Genomic DNA, 10,000 nt, shown 5'->3' with positions numbered 1-10,000 from the left:
TCAAATTAGTCAATTAATTTTTGTGGTAAAATATACACATAACATAAAATTTACTATTTTATCCATTTTCAAGAGCACAGTTCAGTGGCATTAAGTATACTCACTTGCTGTGCAATCATCACCTCCAGCCATTGCCAGAGCTTTTCATTATTCCAAACTTAAACTCCGTACCCTTAAACACTAACTCCCCTTCCCCACACCCCCCAACCGTTGCAAGCACCAATCTACTTTCTGTCTCTATGAATTTGGCTTCTCTAGGTACCTCATACAAGTTGAATCACATAGTATTTGTCCTTTTGTGACTGGCTTATTTCCCTTAGCATAATGTCCTCAAGGTTTATCCATGTTGTCACCTGTGTCCGAATTTCCTTTCTTTTTAAGGCTGAATAATTTTCCTCTGTATGTATACATCATATTTTGTTTATAGCCATTCATCCATTGGTAGGCTCTTGGGTTGTTGGCTATTATGAATAATTCTGCTGTGAGACGGGTATACAAATATCTATTTGAATCCTTGTTTTAAATTCTTTTGGTCATATACCCAGAAGCGGAATTGCTGAACCATACGATAACACTATTTTAATTTTTTTGAGGACCTTCCATACTGTTTTCCACATTGGTTATACCATTTTACATTCCCACCAGCAATGCACAAGAGTTCCAATTTTCCCACGTTCTAACACTTATTTCCTGTTTTGTTTTGTTTATAGTAACCATCCTAATATGTAAAGTGGTATCTCATTGTGGTTTTGATTTGAATTTCCCTAACGATCACTGATGTTGAGTATCTTTTTATATGCTTACTGGCCACCTGTATATATTCTTTAGAGAAATGAGTAATTTTCTTTAATGGAAAAGTCCTTTGCCCATTTTTAAATTGGGCTGTGTTTCTTTCGTTGTTGTTGTGTAGTTGTAGGAGTTCCATATATATTCTGAATATTAATCCTTATCAGCTATACGGCATGCAAATATTTTCTCTCATTCCAGGGGTTGCCTTTTCATTCTGTTGATAATGTCCTTTGATGCACAAAGGTTTTTCATAACCCCTGTATGTTATAGATGTGCACGCCCATTCCCCCAGGGTGGGCTTCCCTGAAGACTGGTGTACAGTAGTCCCTCTTTATTGGTACTTTTATTTTCTGCAGTTTTAGTTATCTATGGTAAACTGTAGTCCAAAAATATGAAATAGAAAAGTCCAGAAAAAAAATCATAAGTTTTAAAGTGTGTGATGTTCTGAGTACACTGTACACTCTCAAGCTGTCCTGCTCTGTCCCACCCAGGATGTGAATCATCCCTTTGTCCCATGTACCCACACTGTACACGTTCCCCATCTGTTAGTCACTTTGTAGCCATCTTGACTATCAGATCGTCACAGTATCATAGTGCTTGTGTTTGAGTAATCCTTATTTTACTTAATAATGGTCCCAATGTGCAAGAGTAATGATGCTGGCAATTCCGATATGCCAAAGAGAAGCTACAGAGGGCTTCACTTAAAAGGTGAAAGTTCTTGACTTAACAAGGAAAGAACAAAAATTGTATGCTGAAACTAACAAAATTTATAAGAACAAATCTTTTACCCATGAAATTGTAAAGAAAGAAAAATACATTTGTGCTGGTTTTGCTATTGCACCTCAAACTATAAACGTCATGGTTACAGAGTGTGATAAGTGCTTAGTTAAGATGAAAAAGGCATTCAGTTTGTGGGCAGGAGACATTAACAGAAATGTGTTTAGTATTGGCAACGTGTTGCACCAGAAAGCATTGAGCCTATATGAAGACAAGCATTGATCCCTCCAGCAACGGATCCCCTGAAATCAGTGACACTAAGCCATTTATTGCAAGTACGGGATACTTACACAGATTCAGGAATAGGTTTGGACCGAAAAATATATAAATTACTAGAGAGGCTGTGTCTGCTAATGAACAGAAATATAGAACAATGGGCTATTTTGAAAGAGAGAGCGAGAGAGACCACATGCATATGATTTTACTGTATTATGTTATTATACTTGTTCTATTTTATTATTAGTTATTATTGTTAATCCGTTAACTGCACCTCATCTATTTGTAAAAAATTTATCAGAGGTATGTATGTAAAGAAAGAAGCAGCATATATATAGGGTCTGGTACTATCTGCAGCTTCGGGCATCCACTGAGAGTCTTGGAATGTATTCCACGCAGATAAGGGGGACTGCTGTATAGAGGGGAGTTGGGTGTGCTCTTGGTATTGTTCCCAGACCAAACTGAGGGTCGGGCTGCTATTTCTCGTGGACCAATAATGAGATGCAGATGAACTGGGGAGGAAGAGAGTTTTTATTTCTGTAACCGGTTACAGGGAGAAGCCCTGGAAATTATCGCCAGACCAACTCAAAATTACAAAGTTTTCCAGAGCTTATACACCTTCTAAGCTATATGTCTATGTGTAACTGAATGCATTCATCTAAAGATATAAGTGATTAACTTCTTTTATATAACTAAGGTCTGAGTCCTGAAGGAGAAAGTGTACTCAATCTAAATGGGTCTAAGTACTGGGGTGACTACCCTTATCTTGTCTCCTGCTAAATTATGGAGGTTTGGAGAGTTCCTTTAGACCCCAATAAACATGTTTGTGGAGGCCCGGGTAGTTTCTTCAGACCCCCAATAAAACTTGTTTAATCCTAAAAGGGTCCTGATAAGAATTCCTTCGTTATCTTGTCATGCTTTGAGGCCCAGGAAAAGCCTAGGCAAAACTCTTGGTGGGCTCTTTGTTACATTTCAGCCTTTGTATAAGGGCACTGGCTCAATCAGCTTTTAATGTTTAACCTAGCTACTCAGCCAGTGCTGGGACAGATGTAACAAAGGCCTGCATTTGCTAGACCTAGCCTGCCACAATCCCCACTGTCAATTTGTGCATGATCTCTATCATGCTTGTATATTTATTTATCACAAGAATCATAGGGATATGGGGCATCATAATCTTTCTGGCTACTTGCTGCTGAGAGAGGGTCGTCATTATGGGGCACTGAATCAGCATTGGAGTGGAAGAGGTCAATTTGTTCCCAGTTGCCCTCTCCATTTCGGTTGCTTAGAATAGTATGCAACATTTTTCCTCTATTCTGATATCGCGATCTCCAAAGTTATCAGAAATCTGCATTAAAAAGCACCTGTTAGAGCTTTATGGCTGATTATAAAACCACCTTCTAAAGAGGACCTAAACAAGACAACAGTTGTTTATGGATGACAAAAAGTTTTAGGGTAGCCATAAAGACACAATTGACAAGGATATCTGTTACCTCTGTGGCACAAAATAATTAACATAACAATTATAATTATTACTAATAATGTACACTAAGATATATCAGAATTATAGGAGTCTCCCATAACTTTGGAACACATACCAATAACCTATTTATACAAATGTAGCCCAAAGAAAGCCAAAAACCATTTGATATTTGACAATGCTTTCTGTATACTTTTTATACTAAATAAGTCAAATTTCACCTTTACATTAGTGTACTATTAATGTTAAACCCAATTCTTAACAAATCCTTATAGACATATTTACCCAATTTTAATGTTTGACAACAAGATAAGATTTTTTATAGGCCTTTTATAACCCTTTACCATATTTGTTAAAGAGCAGGTTAGTGCTCTAAGAAAAACCCACTGTGCTTTTATTTTAATGTTCAATTTACAGAAAAACTCGATGATACCCCTTTAACTTTAGCCAATATGTTTACACCCAAAATTTTCTTAATAATCAGCCTTCGAAACTTGCTTATACCTTCCTCTTTATTTTATCTAACTTACCACAGTCCTTTAACCTTTTAATCTAAGCAAAAATTCACATTCTCATGCCTCCTTATAATCTTTTTACCAAAAGTATATTTTGCTGTTCTTATACACCTTGCATGTAAACTGTTACTTCAATAGTCCTAAATACATGTTACACCATTAACTTTTAGCAACCTTTCCTTTTAGTGAAAACCTTGGTAAGTGTGGGATTTTAATTATGTACTAGGTGTGGAGCCTAGGACCTAGACAGAAGTGCAGATAAGATCTGACTTACTCCATAGTCTAGCTCCAAGTGTCTCAGGCCTTATCTAGCTGCAAAGCAGGCAAACTGTACAGCTAAGAATCATAGCGGCATTTTATAAAGCATTTAGGAGGCCTAATCACCTTTAAATTGTACAACATTTCTTGCATAAACTCTGTTTCATAAATTCTTTAATGACTACACAGACAAGCTACAACATGCCTTGACTTTCTGATTTGTCCTAAACATCCCTCTTTTAAAACAACCAGTTATTTTACTTTAGGACAGGAATTTACCATACAAGATCCTTCATTATATAAAACATCTTTTCTTTAATATCTTTTTGCATAGCTAGGGGCATGGCTAATTTCATATGTCCCCAGGCCTTATCTAGAATTTAACACTCCAAAATAAATTGAACAATTTTTAAGTAAAAAAAGCAGTTTATGACCTAAAGCATTTTGCAAACCTAATATCTAAGCTGCATAGTTTAGACCAAATGCTTACAATTTTAAAAATATTTGTATTTTACCAATAGTCTTTAAAACTCTCTTTATTTTTATAACTTACTTTATATCTCTCTTATTTCCTGGTTTCTTTTACCTTGTTTTACATGCAACCTTTAAATAAGCTTTGAATTAGACAAAAATTATTTTTAAAAGAACACAATATTTAGAAAGAACATTTTCCTAAAATATATTTTTATTGGGAAATAGCTAAATAATGAAATATCTGTTGTTTAATTTAATGTAACCTTAAATTCTAAATTATGACAAGTTTGTTTTACAAGTATTTGTCCCATTATATTTATATAATCATTTATTTTAATCATTTACCTAGATTATTTACGAAAGCTGTGATAGTCATCATTTAAAGTTATGAAATCACCATTGCAAAATTATAACTGACACAGTGAAAATGATCTGACTCCATCTTGCTTCTTACATCCAAGTTATTCTTATTCATTAACTAAGGTTATAGTTTAGTTTTGAAACAAAGATGGTAACAGTCCTTTCCCAGAATGAACTTTCTTTCTGTCTGTGGACTAGACTGCCTAAAGCCACAAGATTAGAAGTTAGGGTATTTTACTAAATACTTCAAGGTGTAGCTGTCTTCATTAAACCAACACTAATGTTTTATTTATTAAAAAATACACAAGCAAAGATCATTCTGTTTTGGGCTGAATTATAGTTTTAGCCTCTATGACAAATTTTGACATCTGAATAGTATTTGGCAGAGATAAGTATAAAGATGCTTGATCAATAAATGCTAACAAAAATGTATGCTGGAAACTCTTAAGACATTTCTAATATTACTTCACCAATTTTTTTTTTTTTTTTTTTTTTGAGATAGAGTCTCACTCTGTCACCCAGGCTGAAGTACAAGTGGTGTCATCTCAGCTCCCTACAACCTCTGCCTCCCGGGTTCAAGCAGTTCTCCTGCCTTAACCTCCTGTGTAGCTGGGATTACAGGCATCGGCCACCATGCCCAGCTATTTTATATATATTTAGTAGAGACAGGGTTTCACCAAGTTGGCCAGACTGCCCTTGAACTCCTGGCCTCAGGTGACTTGCCAGCCTCAGCCTCCCAAAGTGCTGGGATTACAGGCATGCGCCATTGCACCCAGCCTTTATGTCACCAGTGATTTTTAAAGCTAGCTTATTTATTAACGATTTTACTAAAGTCACATAAACTTGAGAAAGCATTTGACTAGTCTTTCCTTTTTTCTGTTGAAGTATTTAAGTGCTTTTATTTTTCTTTGAGCCAATTAATTAGAACTCTTTTATATATTTTCAGTAGTGAAATATGGTGTACACAAGACATAAATACATAGACATATTAGGCATGCCAATAGAAGCACATTTTATATTTTCACAAGACCTCCTTCTCTCTATCTTGTAACTGGATCTTTGAGCACTGGGCAGAGCCCACACTGAATCCTGGGTTTTCAAAATTATTATGAGGCTAGACCATGTGGTGCTTTTACAGTGCACTTAAAAAAAATTATTTTTCCAAACAAAGACATTTCTAAGTGTCTAAATTACACTTTTTCTTAAAAACCCAAGAGTAGCTTATGTTGTAATAGCTATTAATGAAGAAAACAGAATTCAGTCAACTGAGAAGAAAAAACAAACCTTTTGCTCAAAAAGACAAGGTCCTAGGAGATAAACAAAAAACAAAAACATGAAGGACTTTTAAACACAAACATACACACCTGCACACATACATATGCACATCTTGGATGTTAGCTTTTCATTAAACTGACTCTCAATCATTAAGCTTCTAAAAAATATTTTTCCTTCCCAGAAGCCTCTCAACAGGAATGGACCCAATTACCTCCCATTTTCAAGTTTACATGATATCAAAGAGAATAAGACAGATACACAAGTAAGTGGAGACAAATTTTGAATAACACAAGGGGGAGTGCATCCAGGCAAAACAGACTCAAAACCAGCTCAAAACCCGATCTCAACCAAAATGCAAAGCAGGTGTATGAGCAAGCCCTATTGCTTTCCTTAGCGGCACCAGACAGATGGCTTAACAAGACCAGATAGGAAAACAATAGGCTCCCGGCATAATACCCAGTTAACTCACCCTTTGAGTGACTCCACTCCTCATCTCCATTTTTGCCCAGTAGTAAAAGGAACATACACTTTTGCACATGGAACAGCCTTCAAGAGGGTCCCCGGGAAAATCTCACAGGCAACTGCTGGGATGCCCCTGAACACTCGTCACAAGCCACTGGCCAGTAAACACAGCACCATCCTGGTCTCTCTTGGCTGGCACACCAAATTTTGTTCCCAGACCAAACTGAGGGTAGGGATGCTATTTCTTGTGGCCCAATAATGAGATGCAGATGAACTAAGGAGGAAAAGAGTTTTTATTTCTGTAACTGGTTACAGGGAGAAGGCCTGGAAATTATTGCCAGACCAACTCAAAATTACAAAGTTTTCCAGAGCTCATATGCCTTCTAAGCTATATGTCTACGTGTAAGTTTGCATTCATCCAAAGACGTAAGTATTTGACTTCTTTTAATCTATAACTAAGGTCTGAGTCCTGAAGACCTTCTTCTGGAGCTTCAGAAAGTATACTTAATCTAAATGGGTCTAAGTACTGGGGTGACTACCCTTATCTTGTCTCCTGCTAAATTATACAGGTTTGGGGAGTTTCTTTAGACCCCAGTAAACTTGTTTGTGGAGGCCTGGGGAGTTTCTTCAGACTCCCAATAAAACTTGTTTAATTCTAAAAGAGTCCTGATAAGAATTCCTTCATTACCTTGTCATGCTTCAAGGCACAGGAAAAGCCTAGGCAAAACTCTTGGTGGGCTCTTTGTTACATTTCACTCTTTATATAAGGGCACTGGCTCAATCAGCTTTTAATGTTTAACCTAGCTACTCAGCCAGTGCTGGGACAGATGTAACAGAGGCCTGGCCTGCCACAGCATCACTACCTGTGGCAGGGAAAGGAAGAAATCATGGAGAGATTGGGCTGTGACATAGTCTCAAAGAAAGCCTCAGCTGACCCTATAGTGAACTCTGAAGCTGAGATGAACCTTTAGAGATGTCCTTTCCTGGGGTGAGGTGATGGTCTTTATAATTGACAGGTCATTGAATACAAGGTGCTACAAAATGGAGTGTGACCACAGGCAAGGCACTTCCAAAAAGGGCTGCCAGCTTGGGGCTGCCAGCCAATAGCATTCCTGGCATCCAGAGGGAATGGGGTTTAAGCCATGAAGGAGATCTGGGTGACATACGACATCATCCACTACAGTTCCAAAGAGGTCTCTTGTATAATAGGAAAACAAACGGTTTTCTCTTACTATGCTCTCAACACAGGACACTTTCAGTCACCAAAATGTGTGTGGAGTTTTCTCCACATTGATCAATTCTCTAACACCAATTAGGTGTGCTACAATTTAACTCAATTCTGACATTAAACCAGAGTTAGTTTGGATCCTGCAAATTAAGGGCTCAGTCCCCCAAGACTTCTCCCAACTTCAGATGCCAATCATAAACTCCACATTGGCACCTGTGCTTCTGACGGAGCAGATATGAGGTTCCCATAACTCCCTCCTCAGGTTTGATCATTTGCTAGAATGGCTCACAGAACTCAGGGAAAAATTGACCTATGTTTACCAGTTGACCAGGGAGACATTTACTTGTATTTACTGGTCTATTATAAAGGATATTTCAAAAGATACAGATGAACAGCCAGATGGAAGAGATGCCCAGGACAGGACATGTGTGAAGGGCACAGAGCTTCCATACCCTCTCTAGTGTGCCGGCCTCCCTGTACCTCCCTGTGTTCAGCAACCTGGAAATCCTCCAAACCCTGTCCTTCGCGGTTTGTATGGAGGCTTCACTACACAGGCATGATTGATAAATCTCTGGCCATCAGTGATCAAGTCAACCTTCAGCTCCTATCCTCTCCCCTTCTGAGATATGAGGGGATGAGGTTGAAAGTTCCAAATCTCTAATCACTAGGTTGGTTCCAGCTGGCATCCTGAAGCTTTCCAGGACCCCCTAGTCATCTCATTAGCATACAAAAAGGCACTTGTCACTTAGGAGAGTCCAAGCATTTTAGGAGCCTCGGCCAGGAAATAGGAGCAGAAACCAAATATATCTATTTCTTATCATGGCATATTTCCTCTTGCTTGCTTTGGTCTCCTGGTGCTGGGCTGTCACTAGCACTTAAATGTAATTTAGAGCAGAATCTAAGGTCTCCAGGAAGCCCCAGCCTATTCTCACCAGACCCACTCCTTCCTTCCCTCTTTACTTTCCTTTCTGCCTCCTTAGTTGCTCTCTTCCTCACCTACAACTTTGTCATGTAACTGTTGCCCTTCTGTTAAAGTCTGCAGTTTAATTTCATGCCCGAGTTCCTGCCACTTCAAGACTTCACCACCTGAGATACAATGAGCAGGGGCAAGGACAGAAAGCAACTGCTCAAATCTTCCAATATGAGTGGATGGAGAGACGAGGGATGTTGGGATAAAATACTTAGAGGAAAACCCCAGCCCAGGGTCATGGGCCCAAACACTGAGGGGCAAAACCTGAACCAGAAGCACCTATATGATGAGAAAGTTAAGGAAAAAAGGATGACAGTTAAATGGTACTTGGCATTAGGGACATCACAAAAATTGGCCTCGGTTTTAGATGTTGAAGAAATGACAAAATGAATTTAAAAATTTTATAGAGTTAATATTTATGTCTAATTATTATGTAGTATGATATTTCTGTATATAATGTGTTAATAAAACTTAAAAGTATTAAAACTAAATTTTTCTCAAGTTGTATTTGATTAAAACAGTAACTCTGATATAATAAATACTAAGCTTCATAAACTGTGGCTTACACAGCATGGAGATCTGCTCACATCACAAAACATCAGAGGGCATGCTCACTACAATGTATCCTCTTTTGAACCGAAGGAAACTGTGCCTATGGATCCCTCTTCTCCCCTCTTGGGGCTCACAGATATAGGACTCATGCTGAGTTCCTAACCTAAACTCAAATACTTGTTTCTCATAAAAATTTCTCTTTAACAGTCTTCTTGCTATACTTTAGTTATGTTTCGTAACACTGTTTTCCAAATTTTTTATCCTAAAAAAAGAATATTTAGGCCAGTTGTGGGAGCTGATGTCTATAATCCCAGTACTTTGGGAGGCTGAAGTAGGAGGATCACTTGAGCTCAGGAGTTCAAGACCGGCCTGGGCAACAGAGTGAGACAGCATCTCTACTAAAAATTAAAGAAAGAAACAAACAAAAACAGGTGTGGTGGCTAGTACCTGTAGTCCCCAGGGGGTGCTGAGGGGGTTGGATCACCTGAGCCTGGGAGGTGGAGAGTGCAGTGAGCCCTGATCACACCACTGCACTTCAGCCTGTGCAACAGAGCAAGACTATGAAAGAGAGAAAAAGAGAGAGAGAGAGAGAAAGGGAGAAAGGAAGGAAGGAAGGAAGGAAGGAAGGAAGGAAGGAAGGAAGGAAG

The 10,000-nt window shown here is 38.3% G+C and overlaps 1 long non-coding RNA gene across 1 annotated transcript in view; it reads left to right on the top strand.

Annotated features, from left to right (window-relative positions):
* Positions 1–207: 207 nt before the first annotated feature.
* Positions 208–10,000, top strand: part of LOC116561018 — a 14,472-nt gene continuing 4,679 nt past the window's right edge. The window contains exons 1-2 of the long non-coding RNA XR_004273256.1: positions 208–3,234; positions 5,532–5,536. This is a non-coding gene — a long non-coding RNA (uncharacterized LOC116561018). The remainder of the gene's footprint in view (positions 3,235–5,531; positions 5,537–10,000) is intronic.

The sequence above is a fragment of the Sapajus apella genome, unplaced genomic scaffold, assembly GCF_009761245.1.
Source record: "Sapajus apella isolate SASKATOON/1434 unplaced genomic scaffold, GSC_monkey_1.0 scaffold28, whole genome shotgun sequence".
Taxonomy (NCBI): domain Eukaryota; kingdom Metazoa; phylum Chordata; class Mammalia; order Primates; family Cebidae; genus Sapajus; species Sapajus apella.
This window is presented reverse-complemented; position numbering and strand designations above follow the sequence as displayed.